Source organism: Triturus cristatus, chromosome 8 (genome assembly GCF_964204655.1).
Source record: "Triturus cristatus chromosome 8, aTriCri1.1, whole genome shotgun sequence".
Classification (NCBI taxonomy): Eukaryota; Metazoa; Chordata; class Amphibia; order Caudata; family Salamandridae; genus Triturus; species Triturus cristatus.
The window spans coordinates 57,273,464-57,288,174 of NC_140591.1; the positions used below are offsets into that span (position 1 = coordinate 57,273,464).

General features: G+C 37.6%; 6 non-coding genes across 6 annotated transcripts; all 6 read left to right on the top strand.

Moving 5' to 3' along the window:
* The first annotated feature begins 1,421 nt into the window (after positions 1 to 1,421).
* On the top strand, positions 1,422 to 1,494 carry TRNAF-GAA (transfer RNA phenylalanine (anticodon GAA)). The gene has a single exon. It is a non-coding gene; the product is annotated as a tRNA-Phe (tRNA).
* Positions 1,495 to 3,170: 1,676 nt separating this feature from the next.
* On the top strand, positions 3,171 to 3,243 carry TRNAF-GAA (transfer RNA phenylalanine (anticodon GAA)). Its single transcript has one exon. It is a non-coding gene; the product is annotated as a tRNA-Phe (tRNA).
* Positions 3,244 to 5,500: 2,257 nt separating this feature from the next.
* TRNAF-GAA (transfer RNA phenylalanine (anticodon GAA)) lies at positions 5,501 to 5,573 on the top strand. Its single transcript has one exon. It is a non-coding gene; the product is annotated as a tRNA-Phe (tRNA).
* Positions 5,574 to 8,419: 2,846 nt separating this feature from the next.
* TRNAS-GGA (transfer RNA serine (anticodon GGA)) lies at positions 8,420 to 8,492 on the top strand. Its single transcript has one exon. It is a non-coding gene; the product is annotated as a tRNA-Ser (tRNA).
* Positions 8,493 to 9,587: 1,095 nt separating this feature from the next.
* On the top strand, positions 9,588 to 9,660 carry TRNAF-GAA (transfer RNA phenylalanine (anticodon GAA)). Its single transcript has one exon. It is a non-coding gene; the product is annotated as a tRNA-Phe (tRNA).
* Positions 9,661 to 14,256: 4,596 nt separating this feature from the next.
* On the top strand, positions 14,257 to 14,329 carry TRNAF-GAA (transfer RNA phenylalanine (anticodon GAA)). The gene has a single exon. It is a non-coding gene; the product is annotated as a tRNA-Phe (tRNA).
* The last annotated feature ends 382 nt before the right edge of the window (positions 14,330 to 14,711 follow it).

Here is a 14,711-nt window from a genome sequence, read left to right on the forward strand (position 1 = left end):
GAACACAGATTTCAGTATTCAGATGACATAGCTTACCTACTCAGGCCAAATACCTCTGTGTAATATGGTGCTAGTCCATTCAGAGTAAAAAACAAAAGCTACCTAACCTGGATCCGAAAAATGCTATTTACCTATTGCACCCGTTAACTGATGAATGATACAGGACATCTTAAAACATAGCTCTAGCATGAGGTTGAGCATCTATTTTCTTGGGAAGTTTAAAAGAAAGGATGAAGACCCAAACTACCAGCAGGCTGAAATAGCTCAGTTGGGAGAGCGTTAGACTGAAGATCTAAAGGTCCCTGGTTCAATCCTGTGTTTCGGCACAATTTCAACTTCTGCTTTTCATGTCACAAAAGCTGTTTGGAGTTAAATCAACGCTCTTCTTTATCAAAACCTTTTATCAATCTGATCAACAACACAATCAATTCAACATATTATTTACTTTCTGTCTTCCTTTCAAACGTGCTTCCACCTCTCTTGTATTCAACTATGCCTCATTTATTTGCAACTTCTTGCTTTATTTTAAAGTAAAGCTTTGCCTGCATCAGCCTCCAATTCCCCTTATACAAAACTGTCAGTAGTCAGATGACATAGCTTGTACACCCTGGCCATATAGGTCTGTGTTTCAGAGTATAAGTCAATTCAGAGTTTAGAAAAAAAAATTCTACCTACCTTGTCCCCTAAAAAGGATATTCACTCATCAGACCAAGTTACCTGCTGAATGATACTGGACACTTTAACACATAACTATAAACGAAAATAGAATGACCAGGTTCTGTATGTATCGTCTACAATTATTAATAATACATCAGGAGGCCACAGGGACTTGTTGGCTGAAATATCTCAGTTGGGAGATCGTTAGACTGAAGAGCTTAAGGTACCTGATTCAATCCTGACTTTCAGCACAGTGCGAGGGGATCCTACATTCTTGCAAAATATTTCTTGAAATCAGCTCTAGTTTTTTTTCTTTATTTCTCAAAATATTTTATCAACTGATCAACAACATGATAACTTCAACAAAAAGTTGTCTTTCTGTCCTCCTTCTAAACTTGCTTCCACCTCTCTTGCCATCAGCTTTGATGACGAATTTATCCCATTTTATACTTTTTTCAAAGTAAACTCTTGTCTGCATCAGCTTTCACTTCTCCTTGAACAAAGTTGTCAGTATTGAGATGACATAGCTTACCTACTCAGGCGACATACGTCTGTGTAATACAGTGCTGGTCCACTCAGAGTTTTAAAAGAAAAACGACCTAACATTTATCCCAAAAACGCTACTCACCCATTTCACCAGTTAGCTGCTGAACAATGCAGGACACATTAAAACACAGCTCTAACCTCAGATTGAAAATCCAGGTTCTGCATCTCTGTTCTGGGATTGTTCAAAAAAAGAGGCAGAATACTATAGCTGCTGGCAGGCCGAAATAGCTCAGTTGGGAGAGCATTAGACTGAAGATCTAAAGGTCCCTGGTTCGATTCCGGGTTTTGGCACATTTTGAACTTCTGCTTTGCATGCCACAAAGACTATTTTGAGTCAACTCATATTGACTTTGTTTATAATGATCAAAACCTTTTATCAAGATAATCGACAATACAATTAATTCAACATATTATTTACTTTCTGTCTTTCTTTCAAACTTGCTTCCACCTCTCTTGTATTCAACTTTGCCTCCTTTATTTCCCAATTCTTCCTTTAATTGAAAGTAAAGCTTTGCCTGCATCAGCCTCGAGTTCCCCTTATACAAAACTGTTAGTAGTCAGATGACCTAGCTTGCCGACCCTCGCCATATAGGTCTGTGTTTCTGAGTATAAGTCCATTCATAGTTTACAAACATCATCTAACTAACTTGGCTCCTAAAAAGGAAATTCACCCATCAGACCAATTTAGCTACTGAATAATACTGGAAAATTTAACACATAACTGCACATGCAGATAGAGTGACCAGGTTCTGCATTTATCTTTAACAATTATAAAAAATACAACAGAAAGCCAAAATTGCCCGCTGGATGAAATAGCTCAGTTGGGAGAGCAGTAGACTGAAGATCTAAAGGTCCCTGGTTCAATACCGGGTTTAGGCACATTTTGAACTTCTGCTTTGCATGCCACAAATGCTATTTGGAGTCAACTCATATTGACGTTGTTTATAATGATCAAAACCTTTTATCAAGCTGATCGATAAGACAACCATTTCAACATATTTTTTACATTCTGTCTTTCTGTCAAACTTGCTTCCACCTCTCTTGTATTCAACTTTACCTGCTTTATTTGCCAATTCTTCCTTTAATTGAAAGTAAAGCTTTGCCTGCATCAGCCTCGAGTTCCCCTTATACAAAACTGTTAGTAGTCAGATGACCTAGTTTGCCTACCCTCGCCATATAGGTCTGTGTGTCTGAGTATAAGTCCATTCATAGTTTACAAACATCTTCTAACTAACTTGGCTCCTAAAAAGGAAATTCACCCATCAGACCAATTTAGCTGCTGAATAATATTGGACAATTTAACACATAACTGCACATGCAGATAGAATGACCAGGGTCTGCATTTATCTTTAACAATTATCAAAAATACAACAGCAAGCCAAAATGGCCAGCTGGAAGAAATAGCTCAGTTGGGAGAGTGTTAGATTGAAAATCTAAAAGTCCCTTGTTCAATGCTGGGTTTCGGAAAAGTCTGAGAGGTTTCTTGCTTCTCACAAAATATTTCTTGGTATCAGCTCAAGTTTTTCTTTCTTTATTTATCAAAATATTTGATCAACTGATCGACAACATGATCAATTCAACATAGAATTGTCTTTCTGTCCTCCTTCTAAATTTGCTTCCACCTCTCTTGCATTCAGCTTCGACTACAAATGTTTCCTATTTCATGCTTTTTTGTAAAGTAAACTCTTGTCTGCATCAGCTTCCACTTCTCCTTGAACACAGATTTCAGTATTCAGATGACATAGCTTACCTACTCAGGCCAAATACCTCTGTGTAATATGGTGCTAGTCCATTCAGAGTAAAAAACAAAAGCTACCTAACCTGGATCCGAAAAATGCTATTTACCTATTGGACCCGTTAACTGATGAATGATACAGGACATCTTAAAACATAGCTCTAGCATGAGGTTGAGCATCTATTTTCTTGGGAAGTTTAAAAGAAAGGATGAAGACCCAAACTACCAGCAGGCCGAAATAGCTCAGTTGGGAGAGTGTTAGACTGAAGATCTAAAGGTCCCTGGTTCAATCCCGGGTTTCGGCACAATTTCAATTTCTACTTTTCATGTCACAAAAGCTGTTTCGAGTTAAATCAACGCTCTGCTTTATCAAAACCTTTTATCAATCTGATCAACAACACAATCAATTCAACATATTATTTACTTTCTGTCTTCCTTTCAAACTTGCTTCCACCTCTCTTGTATTCAACTATGCCTCATTTATTTGCAACTTCTTGCTTTATTTTAAAGTAAAGCTTTGCCTGCATCAGCCTCCAATTCCCCTTATACAAAACTGTCAGTAGTCAGATGACATAGCTTGTACACCCTGGCCATATAGGTCTGTGTTTCAGAGTATAAGTCAATTCAGAGTTTAGAAAAAAAAATTCTACCTACCTTGTCCCCTAAAAAGGATATTCACTCATCAGACCAAGTTACCTGCTGAATGATACTGGACACTTTAACACATAACTATAAACGAAAATAGAATGACCAGGTTCTGTATGTATCGTCTACAATTATTAATAATACATCAGGAGGCCACAGGGACTTGTTGGCTGAAATATCTCAGTTGGGAGATCGTTAGACTGAAGAGCTTAAGGTACCTGATTCAATCCTGACTTTCAGCACAGTGCGAGGGGATCCTACATTCTTGCAAAATATTTCTTGAAATCAGCTCTAGTTTTTTTTTCTTTATTTCTCAAAATATTTTATCAACTGATCAACAACATGATAACTTCAACAAAAAGTTGTCTTTCTGTCCTCCTTCTAAACTTGCTTCCACCTCTCTTGCCATCAGCTTTGATGACGAATTTATCCCATTTTATACTTTTTTCAAAGTAAACTCTTGTCTGCATCAGCTTTCACTTCTCCTTGAACAAAGTTGTCAGTATTGAGATGACATAGCTTACCTACTCAGGCGACATACGTCTGTGTAATACAGTGCTGGTCCACTCAGAGTTTTAAAAGAAAAACGACCTAACATTTATCCCAAAAACGCTACTCACCCATTTCACCAGTTAGCTGCTGAACAATGCAGGACACATTAAAACACAGCTCTAACCTCAGATTGAAAATCCAGGTTCTGCATCTCTGTTCTGGGATTGTTCAAAAAAAGAGGCTGAATACTATAGCTGCTGGCAGGCCGAAATAGCTCAGTTGGGAGAGCGTTAGACTGAAGATCTAAAGGTCCCTGGTTCGATCCCGGCTTTCGGCACATTTTGAACTTCTGCTTTGCATGCCACAAAGACTATTTTGAGTCAACTCATATTGACTTTGTTTATAATGATCAAAACCTTTTATCAAGATAATCGACAATACAATTAATTCAACATATTATTTACTTTCTGTCTTTGTTTCAAACTTGCTTCCACCTCTCTTGTATTCAACTTTGCCTCCTTTATTTCCCAATTCTTCCTTTAATTGAAAGTAAAGCTTTGCCTGCATCAGCCTCCAGTCCCCCTTATACAAAACTGTTAGTAGTCAGATGACCTAGCTTGCCGACCCTCGCCATATAGGTCTGTGTGTCTGAGTATAAGTCCATTCATAGTTTACAAACATCTTCTAACTATCTTGGCTCCTAAAAAGGAAATTCACCCATCAGACCAATTTAGCTGCTGAATAATATTGGACAATTTAACACATAACTGCACATGCAGATAGAATGACCAGGGTCTGCATTTATCTTTAACAATTATCAAAAATACAACAGAAAGCCAAAATGGCCAGCTGGATGAAATAGCTCAGTTGGGAGAGTGTTAAATTGAAAATCTAAAAGTCCCTTGTTCAATGCTGGGTTTCGGAAAAGTCTGAGAGGTTTCTTGCTTCTCACAAAATATTTCTTGGTATCAGCTCAAGTTTTTCTTTCTTTATTTATCAAAATATTTGATCAACTGATCGACAACATGATCAATTCAACATAGAATTGTCTTTCTGTCCTCCTTCTAAATTTGCTTCCACCTCTCTTGCATTCAGCTTCGACTACAAATGTTTCCTATTTCATGCTTTTTTGTAAAGTAAACTCTTGTCTGCATCAGCTTCCACTTCTCCTTGAACACAGATTTCAGTATTCAGATGACATAGCTTACCTACTCAGGCCAAATACCTCTGTGTAATATGGTGCTAGTCCATTCAGAGTAAAAAACAAAAGCTACCTAACCTGGATCCGAAAAATGCTATTTACCTATTGCACCCGTTAACTGATGAATGATACAGGACATCTTAAAACATAGCTCTAGCATGAGGTTGAGCATCTATTTTCTTGGGAAGTTTAAAAGAAAGGATGAAGACCTAATCTACCAGCAGGCCGAAATAGCTCAGTTGGGAGAGTGTTAGACTGAAGATCTAAAGGTCCCTGGTTCAATCCCGGGTTTCGGCACAAATTCAATTTCTGTTTTTCATGTCACAAAAGCTGTTTGGAGTTAAATCAACGCTCTTCTTTATCAAAACCTTTTATCAATCTGATCAACAACACAATCAATTCAACATATTATTTACTTTCTGTCTTCCTTTCAAACTTGCTTCCACCTCTCTTGTATTCAACTATGCCTCATTTATTTGCAACTTCTTGCTTTATTTTAAAGTAAAGCTTTGCCTGCATCAGCCTCCAATTCCCCTTATACAAAACTGTCAGTAGTCAGATGACATAGCTTGCACACCCTGGCCATATAGGTCTGTGTTTCAGAGTATAAGTCAATTCAGAGTTTAGAAAAAAAATATTCTACCTACCTTGTCCCCTAAAAAGGATATTCACTCATCAGACCAAGTTACCTGCTGAATGATACTGGACACTTTAACACATAACTATAAACGAAAATAGAATGACCAGGTTCTGTATGTATCGTCTACAATTATTAATAATACCTCAGGAGGCCACAGGGACTTGTTGGCTTAAATATCTCAGTTGGGAGATCGTTAGACTGAAGAGCTTAAGGTACCTGATTCAATCCTGACTTTCAGCACAGTGCGAGGGGATCCTACATTCTTGCAAAATATTTCTTGAAATCAGCTCTAGTTTTTTTTTCTTTATTTCTCAAAATATTTTATCAACTGATCAACAACATGATAACTTCAACAAAAAGTTGTCTTTCTGTCCTCCTTCTAAACTTGCTTCCACCTCTCTTGCCATCAGCTTTGATGACGAATTTATCCCATTTTATACTTTTTTCAAAGTAAACTCTTGTCTGCATCAGCTTTCACTTCTCCTTGAACAAAGTTGTCAGTATTGTGATGACATAGCTTACCTACTCAGGCGACATACGTCTGTGTAATACAGTGCTGGTCCACTCAGAGTTTTAAAAGAAAAACGACCTAACATTTATCCCAAAAACGCTACTCACCAATTTCACCAGTTAGCTGCTGAACAATGCAGGACACATTAAAACACAGCTCTAACCTCAGATTGAAAATCCAGGTTCTGCATCTCTGTTCTGGGATTGTTCAAAAAAAGAGGCTGAATACTGTAGCTGCTGGCAGGCCGAAATAGCTCAGTTGGGAGAGCGTTAGACTGAACATCTTAAGGTCCCTGGTTCGATCCCGGGTTTCGGCACATTTTGAACTTCTGCTTTGCATGCCACAAAGACTATTTTGAGTCGACTCATATTGACTTTGTTTATAATGATCAAAACCTTTTATCAAGATAATCGACAATACAATTAATTCAACATATTATTTACTTTCTGTCTTTCTTTCAAACTTGCTTCCACCTCTCTTGTATTCAACTTTGCCTCCTTTATTTCCCAAGTCTTCCTTTAATTGAAAGTAAAGCTTTGCCTGCATCAGCCTCCAGTTCCCCTTATACAAAACTGTTAGTAGTCAGATGACCTAGCTTGCCGACCCTCGCCATATAGGTCTGTGTTTCTGAGTATAAGTCCATTCATAGTTTACAAACATCATCTAACTAACTTGGCTCCTAAAAAGGAAATTCACCAATCAGACCAATTTAGCTACTGAATAATACTGGACAATTTAACACATAACTGCACATGCAGATAGAGTGACCAGGTTCTGCATTTATCTTTAACAATTATAAAAAAAACAACAGAAAACCGAAATTGCCAGCTGGATGAAATAGCTCAGTTGGGAGAGCAGTAGACTGAAGATCTAAAGGTCCCTGGTTCAATCCCGGGTTTAGGCACATTTTGAACTTCTGCTTTGCATGCCACAAATGCTATTTGGAGTCAACTCATATTGACGTTGTTTATAATGATCAAAACCTTTTATCAAGCTGATCGATAAGACAACCATTTCAACATATTTTTTACATTCTGTCTTTCTGTCAAACTTGCTTCCACCTCTCTTGTATTCAACTTGACCTGCTTTATTTGCCAATTCTTCCTTTAATTGAAAGTAAAGCTTTGCCTGCATCAGCCTCGAGTTCCCCTTATACAAAACTGTTAGTAGTCAGATGACCTAGTTTGCCTACCCTCGCCATATAGGTCTGTGTGTCTGAGTATAAGTCCATTCATAGTTTACAAACATCTTCTAACTAACTTGGCTCCTAAAAAGGAAATTCACCCATCAGACCAATTTAGCTGCTGAATAATATTGGACAATTTAACACATAACTGCACATGCAGATAGAATGACCAGGGTCTGCATTTATCTTTAACAATTATCAAAAATACAACAGAAAGCCAAAATGGCCAGCTGGAAGAAATAGCTCAGTTGGGAGAGTGTTAGATTGAAAATCTAAAAGTCCCTTGTTCAATGCTGGGTTTCGGAAAAGTCTGAGAGGTTTCTTGCTTCTCACAAAATATTTCTTGGTATCAGCTCAAGTTTTTCTTTCTTTATTTATCAAAATATTTGATCAACTGATCGACAACATGATCAATTCAACATAGAATTGTCTTTCTGTCCTCCTTCTAAATTTGCTTCCACCTCTCTTGCATTCAGCTTCGACTACAAATGTTTCCTATTTCATGCTTTTTTGTAAAGTAAACTCTTGTCTGCATCAGCTTCCACTTCTCCTTGAACACAGATTTCAGTATTCAGATGACATAGCTTACCTACTCAGGCCAAATACCTCTGTGTAATATGGTGCTAGTCCATTCAGAGTAAAAAACAAAAGCTACCTAACCTGGATCCGAAAAATGCTATTTACCTATTGCACCCGTTAACTGATGAATGATACAGGACATCTTAAAACATAGCTCTAGCATGAGGTTGAGCATCTATTTTCTTGGGAAGTTTAAAAGAAAGGATGAAGACCCAAACTACCAGCAGGCTGAAATAGCTCAGTTGGGAGAGCGTTAGACTGGAGATCTAAAGGTCCCTGGTTCAATCCTGTGTTTCGGCACAATTTCAACTTCTGCTTTTCATGTCACAAAAGCTGTTTGGAGTTAAATCAACGCTCTTCTTTATCAAAACCTTTTATCAATCTGATCAACAACACAATCAATTCAACATATTATTTACTTTCTGTCTTCCTTTCAAACGTGCTTCCACCTCTCTTGTATTCAACTATGCCTCATTTATTTGCAACTTCTTGCTTTATTTTAAAGTAAAGCTTTGCCTGCATCAGCCTCCAATTCCCCTTATACAAAACTGTCAGTAGTCAGATGACATAGCTTGTACACCCTGGCCATATAGGTCTGTGTTTCAGAGTATAAGTCAATTCAGAGTTTAGAAAAAAAAATTCTACCTACCTTGTCCCCTAAAAAGGATATTCACTCATCAGACCAAGTTACCTGCTGAATGATACTGGACACTTTAACACATAACTATAAACGAAAATAGAATGACCAGGTTCTGTATGTATCGTCTACAATTATTAATAATACATCAGGAGGCCACAGGGACTTGTTGGCTGAAATATCTCAGTTGGGAGATCGTTAGACTGAAGAGCTTAAGGTACCTGATTCAATCCTGACTTTCAGCACAGTGCGAGGGGATCCTACATTCTTGCAAAATATTTCTTGAAATCAGCTCTAGTTTTTTTTCTTTATTTCTCAAACTATTTTATCAACTGATCAACAACATGATAACTTCAACAAAAAGTTGTCTTTCTGTCCTCCTTCTAAACTTGCTTCCACCTCTCTTGCCATCAGCTTTGATGACGAATTTATCCCATTTTATACTTTTTTCAAAGTAAACTCTTGTCTGCATCAGCTTTCACTTCTCCTTGAACAAAGTTGTCAGTATTGAGATGACATAGCTTACCTACTCAGGCGACATACGTCTGTGTAATACAGTGCTGGTCCACTCAGAGTTTTAAAAGAAAAACGACCTAACATTTATCCCAAAAACGCTACTCACCCATTTCACCAGTTAGCTGCTGAACAATGCAGGACACATTAAAACACAGCTCTAACCTCAGATTGAAAATCCAGGTTCTGCATCTCTGTTCTGGGATTGTTCAAAAAAAGAGGCTGAATACTATAGCTGCTGGCAGGCCGAAATAGCTCAGTTGGGAGAGCATTAGACTGAAGATCTAAAGGTCCCTGGTTCGATTCCGGGTTTTGGCACATTTTGAACTTCTGCTTTGCATGCCACAAAGACTATTTTGAGTCAACTCATATTGACTTTGTTTATAATGATCAAAACCTTTTATCAAGATAATCGACAATACAATTAATTCAACATATTATTTACTTTCTGTCTTTCTTTCAAACTTGCTTCCACCTCTCTTGTATTCAACTTTGCCTCCTTTATTTCCCAATTCTTCCTTTAATTGAAAGTAAAGCTTTGCCTGCATCAGCCTCGAGTTCCCCTTATACAAAACTGTTAGTAGTCAGATGACCTAGCTTGCCGACCCTCGCCATATAGGTCTGTGTTTCTGAGTATAAGTCCATTCATAGTTTACAAACATCATCTAACTAACTTGGCTCCTAAAAAGGAAATTCACCCATCAGACCAATTTAGCTACTGAATAATACTGGAAAATTTAACACATAACTGCACATGCAGATAGAGTGACCAGGTTCTGCATTTATCTTTAACAATTATAAAAAATACAACAGAAAGCCAAAATTGCCCGCTGGATGAAATAGCTCAGTTGGGAGAGCAGTAGACTGAAGATCTAAAGGTCCCTGGTTCAATACCGGGTTTAGGCACATTTTGAACTTCTGCTTTGCATGCCACAAATGCTATTTGGAGTCAACTCATATTGACGTTGTTTATAATGATCAAAACCTTTTATCAAGCTGATCGATAAGACAACCATTTCAACATATTTTTTACATTCTGTCTTTCTGTCAAACTTGCTTCCACCTCTCTTGTATTCAACTTTACCTGCTTTATTTGCCAATTCTTCCTTTAATTGAAAGTAAAGCTTTGCCTGCATCAGCCTCGAGTTCCCCTTATACAAAACTGTTAGTAGTCAGATGACCTAGTTTGCCTACCCTCGCCATATAGGTCTGTGTGTCTGAGTATAAGTCCATTCATAGTTTACAAACATCTTCTAACTAACTTGGTTCCTAAAAAGGAAATTCACCCATCAGACCAATTTAGCTGCTGAATAATATTGGACAATTTAACACATAACTGCACATGCAGATAGAATGACCAGGGTCTGCATTTATCTTTAACAATTATCAAAAATACAACAGAAAGCCAAAATGGCCAGCTGGATGAAATAGCTCAGTTGGGAGAGTGTTAGATTGAAAATCTAAAAGTCCCTTGTTCAATGCTGGGTTTCGGAAAAGTCTGAGAGGTTTCTTGCTTCTCACAAAATATTTCTTGGTATCAGCTCAAGTTTTTCTTTCTTTATTTATCAAAATATTTGATCAACTGATCGACAACATGATCAATTCAACATAGAATTGTCTTTCTGTCCTCCTTCTAAATTTGCTTCCACCTCTCTTGCATTCAGCTTCGACTACAAATGTTTCCTATTTCATGCTTTTTTGTAAAGTAAACTCTTGTCTGCATCAGCTTCCACTTCTCCTTGAACACAGATTTCAGTATTCAGATGACATAGCTTACCTACTCAGGCCAAATACCTCTGTGTAATATGGTGCTAGTCCATTCAGAGTAAAAAACAAAAGCTACCTAACCTGGATCCGAAAAATGCTATTTACCTATTGCACCCGTTAACTGATGAATGATACAGGACATCTTAAAACATAGCTCTAGCATGAGGTTGAGCATCTATTTTCTTGGGAAGTTTAAAAGAAAGGATGAAGACGCAAACTACCAGCAGGCCGAAATAGCTCAGTTGGGAGAGCGTTAGACTGAAGATCTAAAGGTCCCTGGTTCAATCCTGGGTTTCGGCACAATTTCAACTTCTGCTTTTCATGTCACAAAAGCTGTTTGGAGTTAAATCAACGCTCTTCTTTATCAAAACCTTTTATCAATCTGATCAACAACACAATCAATTCAACATATTATTTACTTTCTGTCTTCCTTTCAAACTTGCTTCCACCTCTCTTGTATTCAACTATGCCTCATTTATTTGCAACTTCTTGCTTTATTTTAAAGTAAAGCTTTGCCTGCATCAGCCTCCAATTCCCCTTATACAAAACTGTCAGTAGTCAGATGACATAGCTTGCACACCCTGGCCATATAGGTCTGTGTTTCAGAGTATAAGTCAATTCAGAGTTTAGAAAAAAAATATTCTACCTACCTTGTCCCCTAAAAAGGATATTCACTCATCAGACCAAGTTACCTGCTGAATGATACTGGACACTTTAACACATAACTATAAACGAAAATAGAATGACCAGGTTCTGTATGTATCGTCTACAATTATTAATAATACCTCAGGAGGCCACAGGGACTTGTTGGCTTAAATATCTCAGTTGGGAGATCGTTAGACTGAAGAGCTTAAGGTACCTGATTCAATCCTGACTTTCAGCACAGTGCGAGGGGATCCTACATTCTTGCAAAATATTTCTTGAAATCAGCTCTAGTTGTTTTTTTCTTTATTTCTCAAAATATTTTATCAACTGATCAACAACATGATAACTTCAACAAAAAGTTGTCTTTCTGTCCTCCTTCTAAACTTGCTTCCACCTCTCTTGCCATCAGCTTTGATGACGAATTTATCCCATTTTATACTTTTTTCAAAGTAAACTCTTGTCTGCATCAGCTTTCACTTCTCCTTGAACAAAGTTGTCAGTATTGTGATGACATAGCTTACCTACTCAGGCGACATACGTCTGTGTAATACAGTGCTGGTCCACTCAGAGTTTTAAAAGAAAAACGACCTAACATTTATCCCAAAAACGCTACTCACCAATTTCACCAGTTAGCTGCTGAACAATGCAGGACACATTAAAACACAGCTCTAACCTCAGATTGAAAATCCAGGTTCTGCATCTCTGTTCTGGGATTGTTCAAAAAAAGAGGCTGAATACTGTAGCTGCTGGCAGGCCGAAATAGCTCAGTTGGGAGAGCGTTAGACTGAACATCTTAAGGTCCCTGGTTCGATCCCGGGTTTCGGCACATTTTGAACTTCTGCTTTGCATGCCACAAAGACTATTTTGAGTCGACTCATATTGACTTTGTTTATAATGATCAAAACCTTTTATCAAGATAATCGACAATACAATTAATTCAACATATTATTTACTTTCTGTCTTTCTTTCAAACTTGCTTCCACCTCTCTTGTATTCAACTTTGCCTCCTTTATTTCCCAAGTCTTCCTTTAATTGAAAGTAAAGCTTTGCCTGCATCAGCCTCCAGTTCCCCTTATACAAAACTGTTAGTAGTCAGATGACCTAGCTTGCCGACCCTCGCCATATAGGTCTGTGTTTCTGAGTATAAGTCCATTCATAGTTTACAAACATCATCTAACTAACTTGGCTCCTAAAAAGGAAATTCACCCATCACACCAATTTAGCTACTGAATAATACTGGACAATTTAACACATAACTGCACATGCAGATAGAGTGACCAGGTTCTGCATTTATCTTTAACAATTATAAAAAAAACAACAGAAAACCGAAATTGCCAGCTGGATGAAATAGCTCAGTTGAGAGAGCAGTAGACTGAAGATCTAAAGGTCCCTGGTTCAATCCCGGGTTTAGGCACATTTTGAACTTCTGCTTTGCATGCCACAAATGCTATTTGGAGTCAACTCATATTGACGTTGTTTATAATGATCAAAACCTTTTATCAAGCTGATCGATAAAACAACCATTTCAACATATTTTTTACATTCTGTCTTTCTGTCAAACTTGCTTCCACCTCTCTTGTATTCAACTTTACCTGCTTTATTTGCCAATTCTTCCTTTAATTGAAAGTAAAGCTTTGCCTGCATCAGCCTCGAGTTCCCCTTATACAAAACTGTTAGTAGTCAGATGACCTAGTTTGCCTACCCTCGCCATATAGGTCTGTGTGTCTGAGTATAAGTCCATTCATAGTTTACAAACATCTTCTAACTAACTTGGCTCCTAAAAAGGAAATTCACCCATCAGACCAATTTAGCTGCTGAATAATATTGGACAATTTAACACATAACTGCACATGCAGATAGAATGACCAGGGTCTGCATTTATCTTTAACAATTATCAAAAATACAACAGCAAGCCAAAATGGCCAGCTGGAAGAAATAGCTCAGTTGGGAGAGTGTTAGATTGAAAATCTAAAAGTCCCTTGTTCAATGCTGGGTTTCGGAAAAGTCTGAGAGGTTTCTTGCTTCTCACAAAATATTTCTTGGTATCAGCTCAAGTTTTTCTTTCTTTATTTATCAAAATATTTGATCAACTGATCGACAACATGATCAATTCAACATAGAATTGTCTTTCTGTCCTCCTTCTAAATTTGCTTCCACCTCTCTTGCATTCAGCTTCGACTACAAATGTTTCCTATTTCATGCTTTTTTGTAAAGTAAACTCTTGTCTGCATCAGCTTCCACTTCTCCTTGAACACAGATTTCAGTATTCAGATGACATAGCTTACCTACTCAGGCCAAATACCTCTGTGTAATATGGTGCTAGTCCATTCAGAGTAAAAAACAAAAGCTACCTAACCTGGATCCGAAAAATGCTATTTACCTATTGGACCCGTTAACTGATGAATGATACAGGACATCTTAAAACATAGCTCTAGCATGAGGTTGAGCATCTATTTTCTTGGGAAGTTTAAAAGAAAGGATGAAGACCCAAACTACCAGCAGGCCGAAATAGCTCAGTTGGGAGAGTGTTAGACTGAAGATCTAAAGGTCCCTGGTTCAATCCCGGGTTTCGGCACAATTTCAATTTCTACTTTTCATGTCACAAAAGCTGTTTCGAGTTAAATCAACGCTCTGCTTTATCAAAACCTTTTATCAATCTGATCAACAACACAATCAATTCAACATATTATTTACTTTCTGTCTTCCTTTCAAACTTGCTTCCACCTCTCTTGTATTCAACTATGCCTCATTTATTTGCAACTTCTTGCTTTATTTTAAAGTAAAGCTTTGCCTGCATCAGCCTCCAATTCCCCTTATACAAAACTGTCAGTAGTCAGATGACATAGCTTGTACACCCTGGCCATATAGGTCTGTGTTTCAGAGTATAAGTCAATTCAGAGTTTAGAAAAAAAAATTCTACCTACCTTGTCCCCTAAAAAGGATATTCACTCATCAGA